At 64.3% G+C, this 18,498-nt stretch overlaps 1 protein-coding gene across 6 annotated transcripts in view; it reads right to left on the reverse strand.

Annotated features, from left to right (window-relative positions):
- CBFA2T3 (CBFA2/RUNX1 partner transcriptional co-repressor 3) overlaps nucleotides 1–18,498 on the reverse strand; it is an 80,915-nt gene that overhangs the window by 25,175 nt on the left and 37,242 nt on the right. Inside the window, exon 1 of one of the 6 annotated variants that reach the window (XM_042968760.1) lies at nucleotides 3,065–3,196. The exons of the other annotated variants lie outside the window; for them this stretch is intronic. The gene's annotated coding sequence lies outside the window, so the exon portion shown is untranslated. Of the gene's footprint in view, nucleotides 1–3,064; nucleotides 3,197–18,498 lie in introns of those variants that run through there. 6 annotated transcript variants of the gene reach the window in all.

Here is an 18,498-nt window from a genome sequence, read left to right on the forward strand (position 1 = left end):
CAGAAGCCCCTGGTCTGTCCGTCCGGGCTGGGCCCGGGCTTCCGGAACCCCGAGTGCGGGTGGTGAGTGCGCCCTCCTCACACGCCTGCCCTTGAGGAGGACACCCCTATCGCCCACTTTCCAGTGGGGACACTGAGGCCCAGCATCACACAGCAAGAGAGGCGCCCCACAGGGACCCGCAGTGGCTCCCTACTTCCCTCCCTGTGGGGGTCAAGCTGCCGTGTGGCGTTCGGGGCCACACACGATCGCGCCCCAGCTACCGCGTAGCCACGTCCCCACCGCCCTCAGCACCCGCAGCACTGCGCACCGGAAAGACGAGGGGACGGAAGGCGGGAGGCCAGGCTCCGCCTGTCCCTCCTCTCTCGGACAGCGGCTCCACGTGGGGCCCAAAGCCCCCTTCTAATTACAAGCCCGACTCCACACCCACGGAGGAGACAAGAAGCCACACGTGCTCCCCGGAGGGCGGGACCCACGGGGGGCTCAAGGGTGCGTTCGCACATGGACCCCAGTGAGGCCAGCGGGCGGGGGACAGCCGCCAGGCACACGGTCTCCCCAGCGGCCCGCAGCCCTGTAAGGCCCAGAGCCGCGCCCCCGGTCTGTGCAGCCGCCCCCCCGAGGGCTCAGCACCTCCAAGGCCTCTGTGCCCAAGGGGGGCGTGGGCATCCGCTGTGGCTCACTCGGTCCAGTGGGTTTCCTGGCCACGTGGGAAAGGGGCTCGGCCGGAGAGCTGTGAGAGGCAGGGCTGCAGGGTGGGGTGGGAAGGTCCCTGCAGGGAAGGCCGAGGGGCCCCCTCCGCGGAGACCATCATCCCCTCGGGGGCCGCGGGGCTCTGTGCAGGGCCTGGGCCCAGGAGGCGGCCAGCAGCTCACACCGGATGTGTGGTTCCCCGGGGAGCGGTGCAGACTGGGGCAAGAGATCTCTCGTGGAGGAGGGGGCACTGAGCCCCCAGACCTCTGCCGTCCTGCCCCTCAAGTGCCCCTCCTCCTTCACAGCCACCCCCTTGCAGTGGGGACCTTGCTCTCGGCCCTGGGGGTCTCTCCAAAGCCTCTCTGACTGGTGCGGGAGCAAGGGCTCCTCGGCTATGGGCGTGTGTGGGATAAACAGGAAAAATGAGGCGTGAATTCCTAGGAAGACACACATTTCAGAAGGGTCCGACCGGCGACAGATGGGAGCCACCAGGCTGAGGAAGAGACGAAGGGGCTTGGGGGGGGGGGGGGCTGCCTGCCTTCAGGGCGAACCCAGGACACTGGGTGACCCTCCATGCCCAGACGGGTGGGCTTGACCAGGAGGCTCCTGGGCCAAGGTCAGAGGGAAGGCTTGTCTTTGATCCCCAGAAAAGCCGCTCAGGATTTTTGGGGTCGGGGGGGGTGCAGCCCTGATGAGTCCCAGGTGCTTCCCACATCTGCTTTCTCTTACAGCCTCTGCGGCCAGAGGAACAAGAAATAATATGAAAATACAGGGATTGGTATTTTCCCCTCCGCTGGTCGCAGCGGGCTTTCTGTGGCTTGGAGCCACGGCCGTCCAGAGCCTCCACGTGGCCCTGGGGGTCGTTCCTCTGGCTGTGAGCTCTGCCGACGCTGCCCTGCCCACGGCACGGTGCTGGGCCACCCTGGCCTGCCCGGCCTCAGGGACCCCGTGACCCCCTGGGCCTGTGTGGCCAGTGGCAGAGGTCACAGGTCACCACGGCAGCAAAGCCGGGCTGGGACTCAGGAGAGCGGGGCTCCCGTCCTGCTCTGCGAACAACTGTGAACTCAGGAAAACGGCACATCTCTGAGCCTCGGTTTACCCACTGGTACGTGGGGCCCGTAATTCCCGCTTCTGCGGTGGGGGTGGTTTTGGGCCAGAGCCCAGAGGGGCTTCGCAAACCAGGGTTCTGGTTGGCTTCCTCTGTCCCGTCTCTGTCCCCTGGCTGGACCGTCAGTGGCCTTTCTACTCTGGGCCTTGGTTTTCACCCCTGACAAGGAGGGCGGGGAGACCCCACCCCCAGGAGTCACAGAAGGGTGACCCACGGACAGAGTCCAGCACTCACGGACATGGCGATTTGCTAAAGGTGTGCACGCGTGGGGGGCCCTGCTGCGGGGTCCCGGGAGGAAGGGCTGGCCCCCACGTGCCGCACACCCCCACAACTTTGATTTTAAACTCGCTCCCTTTTGCCGGGAGCTGTTCGTGTTCCGGGCGCCGAAACCCTCTGTTCCTCAACTCCTCCTGGGAACGCCATGAGGTGTTAGAGCCCCCAGGTACAGTGGGGAAACCGAGGCACAGAGTGGCGCTGTCACTTGCTCCGGGGTCACACAGCCACCACACGGCAGATCCCACGTGCGTCCGGCTCTGAGGCTGACGTCCCGAGCTGGTGCACGCAGAGCTCGTCCCTCCCTGTGAACGTGCGCACAGGGGTGACAGCGAGCCTGTGTCCAAGGGGGAGGGGTCCACAGGGAAGGCCCCTCGCAGCCACAGAGGGGACCCTGGGCGGTGTCCGGGCCGCCGTAAGCAGGCGTCACGACATCCCATCGGCAGTGGAGGGAGCCGGTCGGCCTGGGTGGGAGGGTCCGTCTGTCACTGAGAGACACAAAACTGGACCAGATGCTACCCCACCTGAACGGCCTGCAGCCCCAGCCCAGGGGCCCCTCCAGGCCGGGCCCTCTCGCCGGTTCTGACCTGGGTACGTGGCCCCAGGCTCAGAGACCTCATGCCAGACACATGTGGCCTGTCTCCTCCCAGCATCTCTGGAAAAGCACGGCACGTTTACTCTCTACAGACCGACCTGGGCCCATCAGGAACCGGGAAGACGGGGCGGGACCGTCCAGTTCGTGTCCCAGGGCCCGATGGGGGGCAGGCAGACAGGACCCCGCCACGCCTCCCGCACTCTGGCCGCCCTCCCCCGCCACCTGCCTGTCCAGCACCCCTGTCCTGCTGCAGGCTTTTGCACCTGCTGGAGGGCTCCCCAGACCTTCACAAGGCTGTCTCCTCGTCAGTCGGCTCTGGCTCTCATGTCCCTCCTCGGAGGAGAAGCCTTGCCCGGCCCCCAAGCCAGAACCGCCCCACCCTGCCCGTCCTGCCGCCTCACCCGACTTTATTCTCTTGGGGCCTCTTGTCTGCACCTGCGATCATCCCACGTCGGTTGTCGTGTCCGCTGCCCGTCTCCCCGCTGACCGCTAACCCCCAGACGGAGCCCAGACGGTGCCGGGCAGGCGGCCGGTCTGCGGCACACCCTCGACGGTCTGTGGACCGGCCCCGCGAGAGAACCGGCGCCCCCGCCCGCCCGCCCCTGCGCTGCCCTGGGCCCCACCCTCCTCACATTCGAGAGCTCGGCTCCCTGCGGCGGGCAGAGCCTGGGCAGGCCTCGGCTGGGGGCGGCTCCGAGGCTGTACTTGGAGGCAGCACGGCAGTACCCCGCAAAGTGCCGAGGACCGGGGGCCGTCTGGAGCCTGCCCCGCAGCAGTAAGCTTAAGACCCCCCCCCCCCACCACCTGTGGGGTGGACGCATCACAAAAGGCCTCAGTCCTTCACCCTCCCTGACCCACGCCCCTTGCTGAGTGACTGCCACTCTTCCAAGTACTCGACACGGCCGGGAGGCCCCTGCTCTGCGTCCGGGCTGGCCCCGGGCCTGGCTCCAGACGTGGCGGAAGTGAGAAGCGACGTCAGCCGACTCTGAGTCGGGACACGGGGGCGTTTGCTGCGCTCGCTCTCTTGTTCAGTCAGCCTGCCGGAGGACGGGACTCTCGTGGGGCAGAGCTGGCCCGGCTGAGTCCCCGGTCACGCGAGGGCCCACCCGCAGTCTGCTGACCACAGACCCGAAAGCAAGCCCGGTGGGACCAAGAGTGCCCAGGGGACCTGCCTAACCTGCCCGCCCCAAGAACTCGGAGCCAGACCACAGTGGTTGTTTCAGCAGCTAAGTTTTGTGGTGGTTTGTTACACAGTAGAACCTGACTGATACACTGTGGTATTGAGAACCATTTGGGAGCCGGAAGGGACTTCGGGGGCCAGGATCCCATCACAGCGCGCGAGGGGAAGTTGACCCAGAGACTCCCGCCTCTCTGCTTCTCATTCCTCTTGCGGTGGCGTCTCAGCGTGGACGGCCACGTTCCCCTTAGGGAATGCGTTCTAGGGAAGCCCTCGGGGACGCAGGCAGAGAGTTATCTCTGAGGATGTTGATCACTGCGTTGTTTAGGAGCGTGACAAGAGGGGACAAACGAGGTGGCCCCAGCAGAGGGCCGTGAAGGAACTTCTCTGGTCGGTGCAGCATTACCGGACCTCAAACATCCCGCCGTGGGTGCCCTGGCTTTGGAAATTGCTCTTCAGTATCGACCAGCCCAAACCACCACACCACAGAACCCGCACAAGCACGGGCACGGCGGCTTCGGCGGCAAGCGCCCTCCAGCCACTTGGCCAAGACGCCCAGGCTGGAAGCCATCCAAATGCTCATCAGGTTCGGGGGCAAATGGGCCGTGGGAGGCCCGTCGGGGGAAGAGCGCCGAGCGGGGAGAGCAGACGCGGCAGCCCGTGAGACCGCCTCTCACCCACGTGCGGCCGCGTGAACGACGCCAGGCCCCAGACAGCTCGCGCCGGGCAGCTCCACTCACGTCACATGGCGCCAGCCCCGTCGTGGGAGTCGGGAGCCGGTCCCGATGCCGCGGCGACCGGGGCAGGTGACGCTGGCGACCGGGCACACCCGGAGGGCGCGAGCCGCCGGCTCCCGTGTGGGGGACGGAAGCCTCGCGGGCGAGCGGAAAGGACGCCACGGAATACCGTCGAATCGCGAGGGAAGGCGACCCGCGCGTCCAAACCAGGAGGGGAGAAGCGCACGACGTTCTGCCTCGTGAACAAGTGCACGCGCTGAGGAGGCACGAGGAGGCGGCCGTGGCTCCCGGGGGGACAGCGGTTCAGAGTCTGGGTTGGGGCCGGGCCGCCGACGCCCCCGAACAAGCGGGGAGGGCACGGCCTCCTGGGCACGCGTCCCCGCCTTCTGCGGCCTCCTGGCGCCGAGCGAGCGCGAGGTTGGAGGGCAGGGGGGGGCCGAGGGCTCCGAGCTGCCGTGCTCCCCAGAGGGGGCCGCAAACGCGACCCAGATGCCGGCCCGCGGGCCCTGCGGCTGGCGCGTGAAGGGAGCGCATTCCTCGCCCAGCTGCCGGGGCTGCGCGGCCAAGAGCGAGCGGCTCCCTCAGAGCCGCGGGGGAGGCGCCCTGCCATCTGGCCGCCTGCTGGGGGGAGGGGCAGCGGGAGGAAGGGGTGCCCCCCCTGCCCGGCACTGGTCCGGGAGCTCCGGGAGCCCCCTCCCAGGCCTCCCGTGCACGTCGGCCACCGAGGGGACGGGGCCCATCTGCACACGGGCACACTCACCTGAGTGTGACTGGGCTGGGACAACGGGTGTGCTGTCACGACTGGCCGGGTGGATGAGTAGAGAGAGAGAGGAGGGAGTATCAGGTGGACGGGCAGGTGGACGGACGGACAAGGGAACGGACGAGGGGACAGGTGGACGGGTGCAAAGGCGGGCGGACAGACAGGTGGACACACAGATCTGTGCAGTAGTGGGACAAGCCCAGTCCTGGGGTTGGGTGGGTGGAGTTTAGCTCGGGGTCTCACGTCTCGAGTGGCCCTTCCAAGGCCCTTCGCTCTTCCGAGCCTCGACTTCCTCGTCTGCACACTGGGGGGGATGCTGTTCTGACAATCAAGCAAGCGCCCGTTACGTGAGCACCCCACGAGGACTTACTCACTCACACACCTGGCTAGGACAGAACGGGGAGAGGGCCAGGGACCCCAGGAGGGCCCTCCCCTGGGGGGGAAAGTCAGCGAGGCCTCCCGGGTGAAGGACACGTACACTGAGATCTGAACAGCAGGGTCCAGCCGCTGGTCGTCCCCCGGGAGGGGCTGAGACAGAGCGCCAGGTGGGGGGGGGGGGGCGGCACAGGCAGACTCTGTGGGGTCCCTGCGTGCCCCTTTCCTACGGGAGGGGTGAGACCCCAAGAAAGGATGTCAACCCCCCCTGGAGTTTTTTTTGTTTGTTTGTTTGTTTGTTTGTTTTTTAATATACTTTATATTTTTTTTCAACGTTTTTTATTTATTTTTGGGACAGAGAGAGACAGAGCATGAACGGGGGAGGGGCAGAGAGAGAGAGACACAGAATCGGAAACAGGCTCCAGGCTCCGAGCCATCAGCCCAGAGCCCGACGCGGGGCTCGAACTCACGGACCGCGAGATCGTGACCTGGCTGAAGTCGGACGCTTAACCGACTGCGCCACCCAGGCGCCGCCCCCCCCCCCCCTGGAGTTTTTTAAAGGCGACCGAATATATATTCAGAGAATCTCTAAAAGGAAACAGAAACTGCCCTTGGGGAGAAGGGGGGCAAGATTTCCTTGTCTCTTTCTTCCGGACTAGCCACCGCCCCTTTAAACCTTGCCCTTGATTTGTTTTTAAACTGCCCGCTAGCCACCAGCACTGCCCCTCCGGCCACAAAGGGGATAACGGAGTGACAGGTAGTTAGGAGCCGTCACCCAAGTGAATAAACAGATCTCGGTCCCAGATCACTTAGCTAGGAAAAGGACTTGAAGTCCAGGGAGGTCCTCCGCCCTGGGGTGTAAGTTAGCCAGGCTGCCCTCTGACGGGGCCGATCGAGTGGGGAGGGGCACAGACGGCCGCGGGCACACCCTGGGCTGGGGTGTTCAGTGTCAGGGAAGCTTCCAGGAGCGGCGATGAGCGGCTGGAGCCTGGCGGCCGTGGGGTTCGCACACCCGGAGAAAGGAGGCACGCACGGTGACCGAAGTCACCACGCACCATACCGCGCGGGCATCCACGGCGGGCAGCGGCGGGGGGCGCGACAGAAGGTCCAGCCAGTCTGTGGAGGGTCTGGAAAACCCGGCCAAGCGCTTAGGATTCTCCTCTGCTGGCAATGGGGCGCCACGGAAGGCTTAACTCATCCCCAAAGTGTTTTCATTGTTTAAGAAATGTGCAAATTGGCTGCGTATCACCTTGATATCTCCAGAGGAAAGCTTCCAGAATTTAAAATAACAGCGCCGCCCGAATGAATGCTAAATGACAATTAGACCCTGGCGCTGTGTCCTGCACGGGTGTCCAACCGAGGGCCCTTCCCCGAGTGCCAGGCGATTCTCCCGCCAGCCCCCAGCCACAGAACGGCCACCCTCGTGTGTGCGTGACCCGTGTGGACCTGTTCACCTGTCACGTGCACGCAAGAGACACGAATGCAGACGAGAGTGTGGCACCCAGGATGCGGCGACCTCTCTGAGCCTCACGGTCTCCCCCGAGGGGTGCAGACACAGCCCCTGGTGACAGCCCCTGAGGGACCCCGGGAGACACCGTGCAAACAGACCCTCAAACAGGAGCGGGGGCAGGGAGGCGCTGGAGACACCCGCCCAGGGGGAGGCCGGGGCACGAGGAGGCAGCTGGGCTGACTGTCCCCAGGCTGGCGCTGATGTTCCCTCTCTACTGTGACGAGGAGGAACCGTCAGCAGGTGTGCCTGAGCTGTGGCGAGAGTCGGCCCCTCACAGCCGTCATGCCCGATGCAGGGAGCCTCTATGGGCCCGGGACCCGGGAAGGGCCAGACCCGTGGCTCCCGGCCCCTCCCAGGGGCACACGCATCCCCGGGGTCTCCCGCCGCGGACATCCCAGGGTGGTCCTCCTGCCTCTGCCTCCGTGGGGTTTGGGTTGCTGGCAGATTCAGGCCTCCTCTGGCAGAGCACTTGGTAAAGGCAGGAGGCCAGCCCGACACGTCACAGCTCACAGCTCATAGCACCCGGGAGGCCCTCACTTCCCAGATGTTCGGAGAGGTTCAGGTCCTGGCCCCAGGTCACACAGCATTGAAGAAGGGCCTGTGGTCCCCGCTCACCTCCTCAGACATCCACGGCTGTGGTTCATTTTATGATTTAACCGCCGCAACGCAGGAGGGGCCTGGAGGCTGGATGGTCTCGCAGCACCTCCAGGAGGGAGGGAACTGAGCCCGCCTCATGGTGGCTACTGACCACATTCTGCGGGGCCCTCTCCCTGGTGGATTCTGGAACATTCCGTCTTCGTGCCCCAGGAGCCATCAAAATGTCCCGGAAACTCTAGCCGTACGTCACCCAGAAGGCACAGCCCAGACTCTGCCAGGGCAGGTGCTGCCATGAGCCTCAAGGGGATCGCTCTCCCCAGCTTTCAGTGCCAAGAATTTCTGCGCGTTCGCTGCGCATCCCCGGCCGAGGTCTGGTCACAGGCCCTGGTCACAGGCCCTGCTACTTACCCTACTTCCAGAGAAGTCGGCAACGTGCCCGCGGTGACGGGCCGCCACGGGCAGGGAGGAGAACCCCGCTCCGGCAATGCTCCACCGGCAAAGACACGGGGACGGGGGAACGGGGTCCCCAGCCCTCCGCCCGCCACCCCAAGTGGCCTCTGTGGACGATTCTTGTGGATGCTTCCGGATGTTTCCGTGCGGATACACCCTGTGCGTGCTCACCCTTTAAGAAAAGGCAAACTCCGGCAAGACTCCGCCCGGGGCCTTTCTCCGCTGGGCTCGTGCGCGTCCGAGGACGCGGGGTCTCCTTGCCCGGTGCCCGGACGCGGGCGTGATTAGCTCTTCCTTGGAGAGTTAACGGGATCAGAGCGAAACCAGCACCGCCGCCAGGCATACAGTAAGTGCCAACTTGGGGCCAGCCTACACCTGGGAACTTCCGGAACGCTCGTTGCCTCCGCGGGGCTCCTGGGCTCTCCCTGCGCACTGGCTCACCCGGCCTGCCTGCAGCCCCGGGGGGGGGGGGGGGGGGGGACGAGGACAGGGCAGGACGGGGCAGGTCGGGCCGGGGCCGCTGTTCGCTGGCGCACGCGGGTCCTTCATCGCCGAGAGCTCCTGTGACTGCCGCGGAAGGTTCTAGGGCCGTGCATCAGGGGCACCATGAGCAAGGCGGCCGCGTGACGAGGAACCTAATCTGTACTTTCGCTCCATTCGACTCCACGTGGTGCAGTGTCCGTGCAAGACGCACGGCCCCAGCACGTACCCCCCCCCCCCCCCAGGCGCCAGACTTCAGGTGGAAAGGGTGCTCCTCCCCTCCCGCCAGAGGGGCGCCCACCTGCCTGCCCGCCTTCTGCCCAAACAGGGTCCCCTGCTCCCCAGAGCCATCTAGGGAGGCGCCACGGAGAGCCGGTGTCCCCACGACCTGGGAACAACACCTCCTTTCTCTGAATTGAAAGAAAACAGCGTCCTCTGGAAGCAGACCTTTTAAACAGATGTTTCCTCTCGGCCCCCCCTCCCCCCCAGGCCTCCCTCGAGGTGGGGCCTGCTCGCTCTCACACCCAGGCACCGGGGAGACCGACGGATTTCAGTTCTTTTTAGGAAAGGGGAGGAAAATATTTTTAAAAATGTGTTTTACAAGCCTGGCTTTGCCATTGTTTATGTAAACAGGTAAATTGTTTCCTGCCTCAATTAAAAACATCTGCCACATAAATGAATACCAATTAACTCATCCTGTTTTTAATTACTCTGTTAATTACACGCAGGCAGCAGAAAGGACGGCTGGGAGTAGGAAAGCGAGTGCGGTCCCTCCCCCAGCTTGGCAAGGATCTGGAATGTGTCTGGCTCCTGGTGGAGGAGGGTGGCAGGGAGGTGGTGGCAAAGCGCCAGCCGGGATTCCCCCGATCTGGGGCTGTCGCGCGGGCACCTCTTCCCGGGGCCCCTGGCTCCCCGCGAGGAAGGCGGAGGCCCTCCTGTCCCTCAGGCACTGAAGGCGGAGGACGGGCCTTCAGGGCGCCCTTTTGCCGGGGGAGCGGGGCCTGGATCTCGCCCAGGACGGCCCGTCTGCAGGGGATCGGGGACCCCCTAAGAGCGGGTGCCGCTGGCAAATAATAGCGGGGGCGGCGGCTGCTTACGGACACCTTGCCGAATGCCTGCCTTGCCCGAGCCTGGAGCCCTCAGGGCCGCCTCCGGGGAGCACCCCCGCCCCTGCCAGCATTTCCTACCAGCCTGACCCTCCTCCTCAGCCTCCGCGGCGGGCCGTAACCCCCCGGCCCGGCCCGCCCGCCTCACCGTCCGGCCCAGGGCACGCGGAGGCTCGTGGGAGGCGGGCACAGCCCATCCAAGGTCCCGTGGCCCGCGCCTGCCGGAGCAGGGTTTACACCAGGACTGCAGTTCCAGGGCCTGTGGCGAGTAGCGTGGTCTACACCACAGCGGCCACGCTCGGGCTCTCTGCTTCCTGGGGCACCTCAGGGTCCTCGCTCTACCCGCAACGGCACGTCCCGCCTCCCACGGATGCGAGCGGCTGTCGGACCCGTTCCCATCTCTTCCCCAGGTTTGCCGGTTTACAGATGCTGAGATGGCCAGGTCCTGTCCGGGCTGAGGGGCCGACAGCTCTGCACCCACGTGCCAAGTCCAGGCAAGAAGTGGGCACAGGGCCGCTCGTGAGGAGGAGGTATGCTGTTGGCTGAGGCGGACCCAAAGGGAAGGGAGGGCCGCGGTCCATCGGCCACGTCTGCCCTGGGCATCAGCGTGGCTCGAGCGGGTATGCTGTCCGTGTATTGGCACATGAGGGTCCAGCCCACCCCTCACTCCACCAGTGAGAAACCCGATGTCCCCAGTGTTCTAGAACATTCTGCCTATCCTACTATGCGTGGGTGTCTGTTTAGGGGGCTGCCTGCGCCAGGGGGACGTCTCAGAGCGGTGAGTCGGCGATACACAAGAGGCCAGAGTCTACCCCATGCCATCCCTGGGGGCAGATCCCTTCCAAAGCTGGGTCCCGGTGCAGCCCTCAGGACCGGTGACCGGCCCCTGCTGGAATCCAGTCCCAGCCTCGGAGGGAGGACAGGCAAACAGCCGATGCTACGTGGCTGACAAGACATTAACTGGTCCAATCCTTCCAACAGCCTGTTAGGTCGTTCTGTCATTTAATAATCATAGTGAAAACCTAAAACGTGTCACTCCTCCCATCGTGTAGATGGGACAGCAGAGGCACAGAGAGGTTCAGTAACCGCCCAAAACACACAGCTAAGCAGGCCAGAGTGGGGGTTACGACCCAGTCCGTGCAGCTCCACACGGGCCCCTGCCTGAGCTCACACAGCTGCCCGGGCCCAGCCTGGTCCTGCCGATACCCCAAGCCTCCCCGGTTTGGCAAGCAGGGAGGGGAACCCTCGCAGGGTGCCCCAGTCGAGCAGAAGCTGGGGAGGGGCTGGGTACAACCCTCGGGTGTGAGGTCCGCTGTGTGCCCACCTCCCGGCCACGGGCCGTGGGCATGGCCCTCTGCCGGGCGTGGCCCCAACATTTCCCCGCGGAGATGGAGGGGCGCCCGCGTCTGCTTCGAAGCGTGGGCGTGCGGACTCGGCCCTTCCACAGGTCTCTCTGCCGACGGCTCCCTGCCTGCCTCCTCTTTCAGGCAGGTCACCAGGCTGACCCGTGTGTTGGCCGGCGGTCTCCTGAGCCACTGGGGGCCAAGGGCCCACTTCTCAGGACCCACCCTGCACACTGTCCGGGAGACTTGCACACCCAGACCTTGCCCTGGGGTGGAGGTCTCCAGACCTTCTGGAACGTACATTTCCTTTCCACACCCAGCAGCCATCATGAGGCCTGGGCTGTTTCCCTGGGGCCTTCTAACTGATTTGAGCAATAAATTGCATCTAATAGCAGTGAAGTCATTTGGGGGCAGGGACTCCCCACAGCACGTGGGGCAGCACTGGGCCCACGGAAGCAGCAGAGGGTCCTGACACGGGGAGGCCGGCTTGCCAACCCTGAGCCTGTCTCCGCCCCCATTGGCTCTCCCAGGGGCAACGGGAAGCAGACTGTCCCCAAGGCCTGTCCTTCCAGGCTGGGAGACCCCTGGCCAGCCGCCCTGGGTGGTCCGGACGCGGGGGCCTCGCCCACTTGGGGGGAGGAGCCCCACCTCCACCAGGGGGTGCGGACCGAGGGGCGCAGAGTGCAGGAGGGGCTCCCCCACCCGCAGGAAGCATTTCCGCCCCATCTGAGTCCCACGGGGAACTCGGGCGGCGGGTGTGGACCTGGGAGAAGGCTGACGCCGGGGGTCAGTGAGCACTCACCGTGCCCGCCCCGGGCTCCGCGTCCACACCCGGCACCAGCCCCCGGGGCGGGACTGCTGGGCCGTTTCCCAGGACACAGAGAGGGCAGGAGCCTGGACCCCGGGCACCGCACGGCTCCCATCCCTGCTGGCCCCTGGCACGCCCCCCCCCCCCCCCCCCCCCCCCCGGCCTTGGGAAGGCGCCAGGCGGGCAGATGGGCCCCGTGCTGGCGCAGCCGCGGTGGCAGCTGTGCTGGGGGAGGGGAGAGCCAAGCCGGGCCCTGCCGCCTCCCGGCCTCCCGCGTAAGCGGGAACCTTCTGGATGTTTTGACTCATTCCACCAAATAGTCTCACAGAACCTCGAGGGGATCTGGGGTAGGTTCCTGCTGAGTCAAACAGCCCTGCGGGGATTTTCTGAGTCCTCTGCGGCTGGTGGAGGCCTGGTCTCCCACTGGACGGTAGGGAAACCCCAGGCTTGGGGAGGCTGGGGACAGGCCCTGGCTCCCATCTGCGTCCTCCCCCCACCCCCCGCCCTGACACACACGGGGAGTCCAGCATCCTTCTGGGGGCTCCAGACCTGCCGCCTTGTCTCCTGGGTGCCCTCGGGCTGGGCCCCACGTCACACTGCCCCCACCCTGCGTAGTGTGACAGTGTTCACGGGGACTTATTTTGAAGAGACAAGCCGAGAAGGGCGGGGTAGAAAGACAAGGGTCCCGGCCTCGAAAAGGCCCCCCACCTGCCCCACCCTCCCCGGCAGGGCGGCTCCTCAGGAGGAGGGTCCTGGCGCACGGTAGGTGCACCCTGAACGTCTGTTGGACCCACCGTCCCCTTCTGTGAGATGGGAGTGAGCCCGCCATTCTGGCAGGCCGCCGGGACGACCACCCGCTAAGGCACACCTGACACGGGAGGCGGCACCCCAAGCTTCTGGAAGCCACGGCCAGCGGGCGTGCCCAGCGCGGGCGTGCCCAGCACGCGTCCAGTGGGCGTGTGCTCAATTTTTGCTGAGCAAAGTCGGCCCATCTTGACAGGACAGACACCGTAAGGTCCCACTTACACGAGGCCCCTAGAGAGTCAGATCCACAGGGACGGTAACAGATGGGGTCCTGGGGCCGGGGGGGGAAGGGGCGTTTCATGGGGACGGAGCTCCAACTGGGAAGATGAGAAAGTTCTGGAAGCGGATGGTGTGATGGCCGCACAGCATGAAGGTACGCAATGCCCCTGAACTGGACGCTGAGACATAGTTAAGACGGTCAATTTTATGCCCTGTGTATTTTGCCACACTTAAAAAACCTAGTGGGGAGACTGAGGCGGGCAGGATGCGACTCCCCACTTCCTCCTCCCAGCCGCCCGCCCACACTGCTAACGGCACAGGGTCAGGTCACGAGCGCAGCGTGAGGCACTCGTGTGTGTGACAGGAGCCGGGTCGACCTTCCCCCCTCGGTGGCCACGGCCTGCCCTCCCGGCAGTGCCAGTGTGGAAGGACACGGCCCCCCTCTTCCTAGGCTCTGTGCCCTCGTTGACCCCAACTCTGGCTCCCCTCGGGCCGCAGGTATCGGGAGTGGGGAGCGTGACACGGGGGCCTCTGTGTCCCCTACGCTCCACGTACGCGGGCAGGCGCAAGGGGGCCGGGAGGGACCCTAAGGAAAGGTCTTCCCAAATGACCTCGTGAACCAGGAGGTCTAATTGGGCTGGAGGCCTTGTGCCGTGAGGATTACCGGGCAGGGGAGGGGTCCAGCTAGCGCCTTCAGGGGTCTCAGACCCTTTGAGAATCAGATAAAAAGCCCTGCGAATACCTGTTAGTGCAAGTCAGATCCAGGACTCCACAGCCACCGCCTGACCTGTGCCCTCAACCTCAAAGCCCCCCGACACCGAACAAGCTGTGACCTTGACTTACAGGAGCGTGCCTACGCTGACCAGACCGTGCCAGGTGCTGTGCTGGGTCCCTTGACCGGGTGTTTAACTGCCATGACCGCTGGCATGTTCACAAGGAGCTTTTACGTGGATAGAGAAGAGCCTGAGAGACCAGGCCACACGGTGTGCGGAGTGAGGACCAGCGTGTGGGCAGTGTGGTGACAGGTGTCCTGGGACAGTCCCTGTAGATGGTAGCGACAGGCATCCTGGGACAGTCCATACAGATGTGCGGTAACAGGTGTCCTGGGACGGTCTGTTAGATGTGTAGTGACAGGTGTCCTGGGACAGTCCTTGTAGATGGTTGTGACGGGTGTCCTGGGACAGTCTGTTAGATGGTAGTGACAGGTGTCCTGGCACAATCCCTGTAGATGTACAGTGACAGGTGTCTTGGGACAGTCTGTTAGATGTGTAGTGACAGGCATCCTGGGACAGTCCCTATAGATGTGCAGTGACAGGCATCCTGGGACAGTCTATTAGATGTGCAGTGACAGGTGTCCTGAGACAGTCCCTGTAGATGGTAGTAACAGGTGTCTTGGGACAGTCCCTGTAGATGCGTAGTGACAGGCATCCTGGGAGAGTCCCTATAGATATGTAGTGACAGGTGTCCTGGGACAGCCCATGTAGATGGCAGTGACAGGTGTCTTGGGACAGTCCATTAGATGTGTAGTGACAAGTGTTCTGGGACAGTCTATTAGATATGCAGTGACAGGTGTCCTGGGATAGTCCCTGTAGATGGTAGTGACAGGCATCCTGGGACAGTCCCTATAGATGGTGGTGACAGGTGTCTTGGGACAGTCCATTAGATGTGCAGTGACAGGAATCCTGGGACAATCTCTGTAAATGGTAGTGACAGGAGTCCTGGGATAGGCTGTTAGATGTGCAGTGACAGGCATCCTGGGACAGTCCCTGTAGATGGTAGTGACAGGTGTCTTGGGACAGTCTGTTAGATGTGTAGTGACAAGCATCCTGGGACAGTCTATTAGATGTGCAGTCACAGGTGTCCTGGGACAGTCCGTTAGATGCGTAGTGACAGGCATCGTGGGACAGTCCCTATAGATATGTAGTGACAGGTGTCCTGGGACAGTCCCTGTAGATGTGTAGTGACAGGTGTCTTGGGACAGTCCATTAGATGTGTAGTGACAAGTGTTCTGGGACAGTCTATTAGATATGCAGTGACAGGTGTCCTGGGATAGTCCCTGTAGATGGTAGTGACAGGTGTCTTGGGACGGTCCATTACATGTGCAGTGACAGGAATCCTGGGACAATCTCTGTAGATGGTAGTGACAGGCATCCTGGGACAGTCCCTGTAGATGGTAGTGACAGGTGTCTTGGGACAGTCCCTGTAGATGTGTAGTGACAGGTGTCCTGGGACAGCTCGTTAGATGTGCAGTGACAGGCGTCCTGGGACAGTCCCTGTAGATGGTAGTGACAGGAGTCCTGGGACAGTCCATTAGATGTATAATGACAGGTGTCGTGGGAAAGTCCCCATAGACGGTAGTGATGGATGTCCTGGGACAGTCTGTGTAAATATGTAGTGACAGGGTCCTGGGTCACTCCATAAGACGTAGACAGTGACAGATATCCTGAAATAGTCCACGCTAGGGATGTAGGGACAAGCGTCCCGGGACAGACATGTAGTTGTATAGTGACGGGCATTTTGGAGAAAGTCCATGTATGTGTAGTGACAGGCATTCAGGGTCACTCTGTTAGACGTGTAGTGACAGGTGTCCTGGAGATAAAGTCCCATCTCCGGGTCCTCTGTTAGTCCTTTCAATGGACACTGGCTTAGGTCTCTGGCTTGTGGGGCCCTGGGTGGAGCCGGTCTGTTCTGGTGACACTTTACACAGCCGTGACTCTCCCCACTTCTGGACACAGAGGCCGGCCCCTGGGCTCCCCACGAGTGCCCCGGAGAAGCGGCCCTCTGGACAGCCCGCTCAAAGGTCACACTTCCTTCTGGCCCGGTAGTCACACCCTCACACACGCTTTTGTGCACAGTCCTCACGTGCACACTCACACGCACGAGGACTCCCTGGGCAGGGGGACGGTCCGGTCCCGGTCCCGGGAGCGAGCTGCTCTCCCGGCTGGACACCACCCACCCGCACGGGGACCTCCCCCCGCCTCCCCTTCCTCATCTGGCAAAGCGAAGGTGGTTGGGAAATGCGCCACCAACACACCAGCTGCTGGACAGAAGTGGCCTCTGGGCTGAGGCTGGTCGCTCCAGGCCAGGTGTGCGGGGCGAGGGGCAGCCGGTGTGGCCTCTCCTGGACGCGTACACCATCTGGAGACTGACCAGGACTTGGGGTCACCCCGGATGCCTCCCTTAGCAGTCTGACCCCGATCCCCCCACTCAGTGACCTGTGTCTGTCCTCCTCACGGCCTCTGTCTCCCCATGTTCTTCCCTGGGCGGCCTTCTCAAAATGCCGATCTGACCAGCCCCGGCCCCTTCCAGCCAGGCTCAGGGGGCTTCCGTGGGCCTCTGTGACTCCAGGGACAAAAGCCAGAGCGCCCTCTGCGTCCACTGTGCCCCACGGCGCTGCCGTCTGGCTCCACCACTCGGCCGCTGTCTCTGCTGCCTGCCCTTCCGCGAGGCTGTCCCCAACCTCACACCGCGCAGCCCCACCCCAGGGCTCATCTGTGTGGTTTGGGAATCCCTGCGCCCCGGGCCCTGTCCTGCCCAACGCAGCGCCATGCGCCGCCCCAGCCGGCTGGGCAGAAGTGAAACACCTCGCCCGTAAGACGCGTACACAACTTCAAAGTCTCTAAAAAAAAAAAAAAAAAAAAGAAAGCTCTCAGCGATTTAAAACAGCAGTTGCAGAGCGAAAACACAACATTTTGGAGACATTGGCTTAAACAACGTGTCGCTAGAGGTGCTGGCGGCCACGCGGCCACGATCTAAACTCTCACACGTGGCCGCCCTCTGCCTCGGCCACGGGTGCCCTGCTCGCGGGCGCCGGGCACACTTCCGGGCACGCGGGGCTGGTGTGAGCCGGGGCGCCCTGGAAGGAGCTGTCCTCCAGAACGCCTCCTGTAGCACGCGGCCTGGGGCCCCAGGGGCGCCCAGGAAGTGGACCCTCTGACTCAGATCGCGGGAGCAGGCAAATGAGACCCTAAACCTCCGCGAGGCACCCAGACGGGCCACGTCTTGGCGATAGGGACTCCCTGCGCCCAGTTGGGCGGCGGGCCCGCGGAGAGGGTCTCAGCCAGACCTCCCCACCCCCGCCCCGAGCCGCCACAAGAGGGCGCACTTCCCGTACAAAAGGCGAGGAGCCTGAGGCCACCGCAGGGCCAGGAGGTGTGTGACACAGGGCCTCGCAGGCTCCGGCGGGGCGTGACCGGTCACACCAGACGGCCGCCCCTGGGCGACGGCCCCCCTGCTCCCTGCCTGTGGACCAGAGCCTGCCGGGGCCCCCGCGAGGTGTGAGGGGCACAACCCAGCCGGTTGCTTCCACCCGGGGCTCAGAAGGACACGTTCTCCCAGACAGCAGAAGGGCCACCTGCCGACCTGCGGCCTCACCGGCCCGGGACGCAGCCAAACCCTGCCCTGGGGTGGCCAGCGCCCGTTCCGGCTGCTCAGATGCAGGGGCATGACGGGAAAGGGCTATGGAGGGCGGCAGGGGCGGCCAGGGGAAGTGGGGGCCGCGGAGCCCGGAGGCCTGGCGAAGGACTCCTCGCCTCTGGCTGTCTGGGGAGGCTGGTGTGGCAGAAACACAGGGGCTCCAGGGGCAGGTGACCTGGGTTCCTGAGCTGCAATCCCACCTCCGCCACCAAGGCCCAGCTCCAGTGTCCCCGCCACCAAGCAGGTACGGGGCCTCGGCTGTGCTGCAGGACACAGATGCAGGGCGGGTGAGCCCCTGCACAGGGCGGGCTGGGCAGGAGGGACACCAGGGTCCTCCCTCCGCAGGGCCACCCGATTCCCACAGTCGCCAGAGGGCACCAGGATGGCACTGGGTACTCCCCAGAGGCGGGGACGCGACAACCACGTCCACAAGCAGCGATCAGCAAGGACAGCCCACGTGCCAGATACACCTCAGCACAATCGGAAGGGGGAGGAGCCCGCGTGACTGCATTTTGCATGTGAAACTGGAGACACAGAGAGGGTGAGACGTCTGGTGTCGTCACACAGCCACTGGGAGGGGAGCGGTGGGACTCAGAGAAGTCAGCCTGCTGCCCGTCCCTCCCCGCTGCCTCGGCAGATGGGGCAGGGCCTCCGCGAGCTGGATGGGGGCCTAAGGCCTCCTCTGCTCCTGAAAACGGCCGCTTGCTGCTGCTGGGGAGAAGGGCCCACGACAGCTGGAGGACTTTCCTTCCCAGGCTTGGCTTCGCCCAGGCTTTCCCGGCTGCTCCCGGGTCGGGAGTGACCAGCAGGGACTTCCCCGCGGGTCCCGTTCAGGGCCTCGGGCTCACAAAGAGCCCCCCTCGCCGCCCCCACCCCCACGTCTCCTGCCCTGCCCCTGCCGAAGGCTTTCCTCTGTCCCAGCAAACAGATGACGACCCGAACCTCCTCCTGCCACACCCAGCAGGCTCCCAGCCTCAAGGGCATCCCAGACTCCCGGCCGCGGACGGCCACCCCGCGAGCGAACTGTGATGGGGGGTGGGGGGGACGCGGCGG

Source organism: Panthera tigris, chromosome E2, assembly GCF_018350195.1.
Source record: "Panthera tigris isolate Pti1 chromosome E2, P.tigris_Pti1_mat1.1, whole genome shotgun sequence".
Lineage (NCBI taxonomy): Eukaryota > Metazoa > Chordata > Mammalia > Carnivora > Felidae > Panthera > Panthera tigris.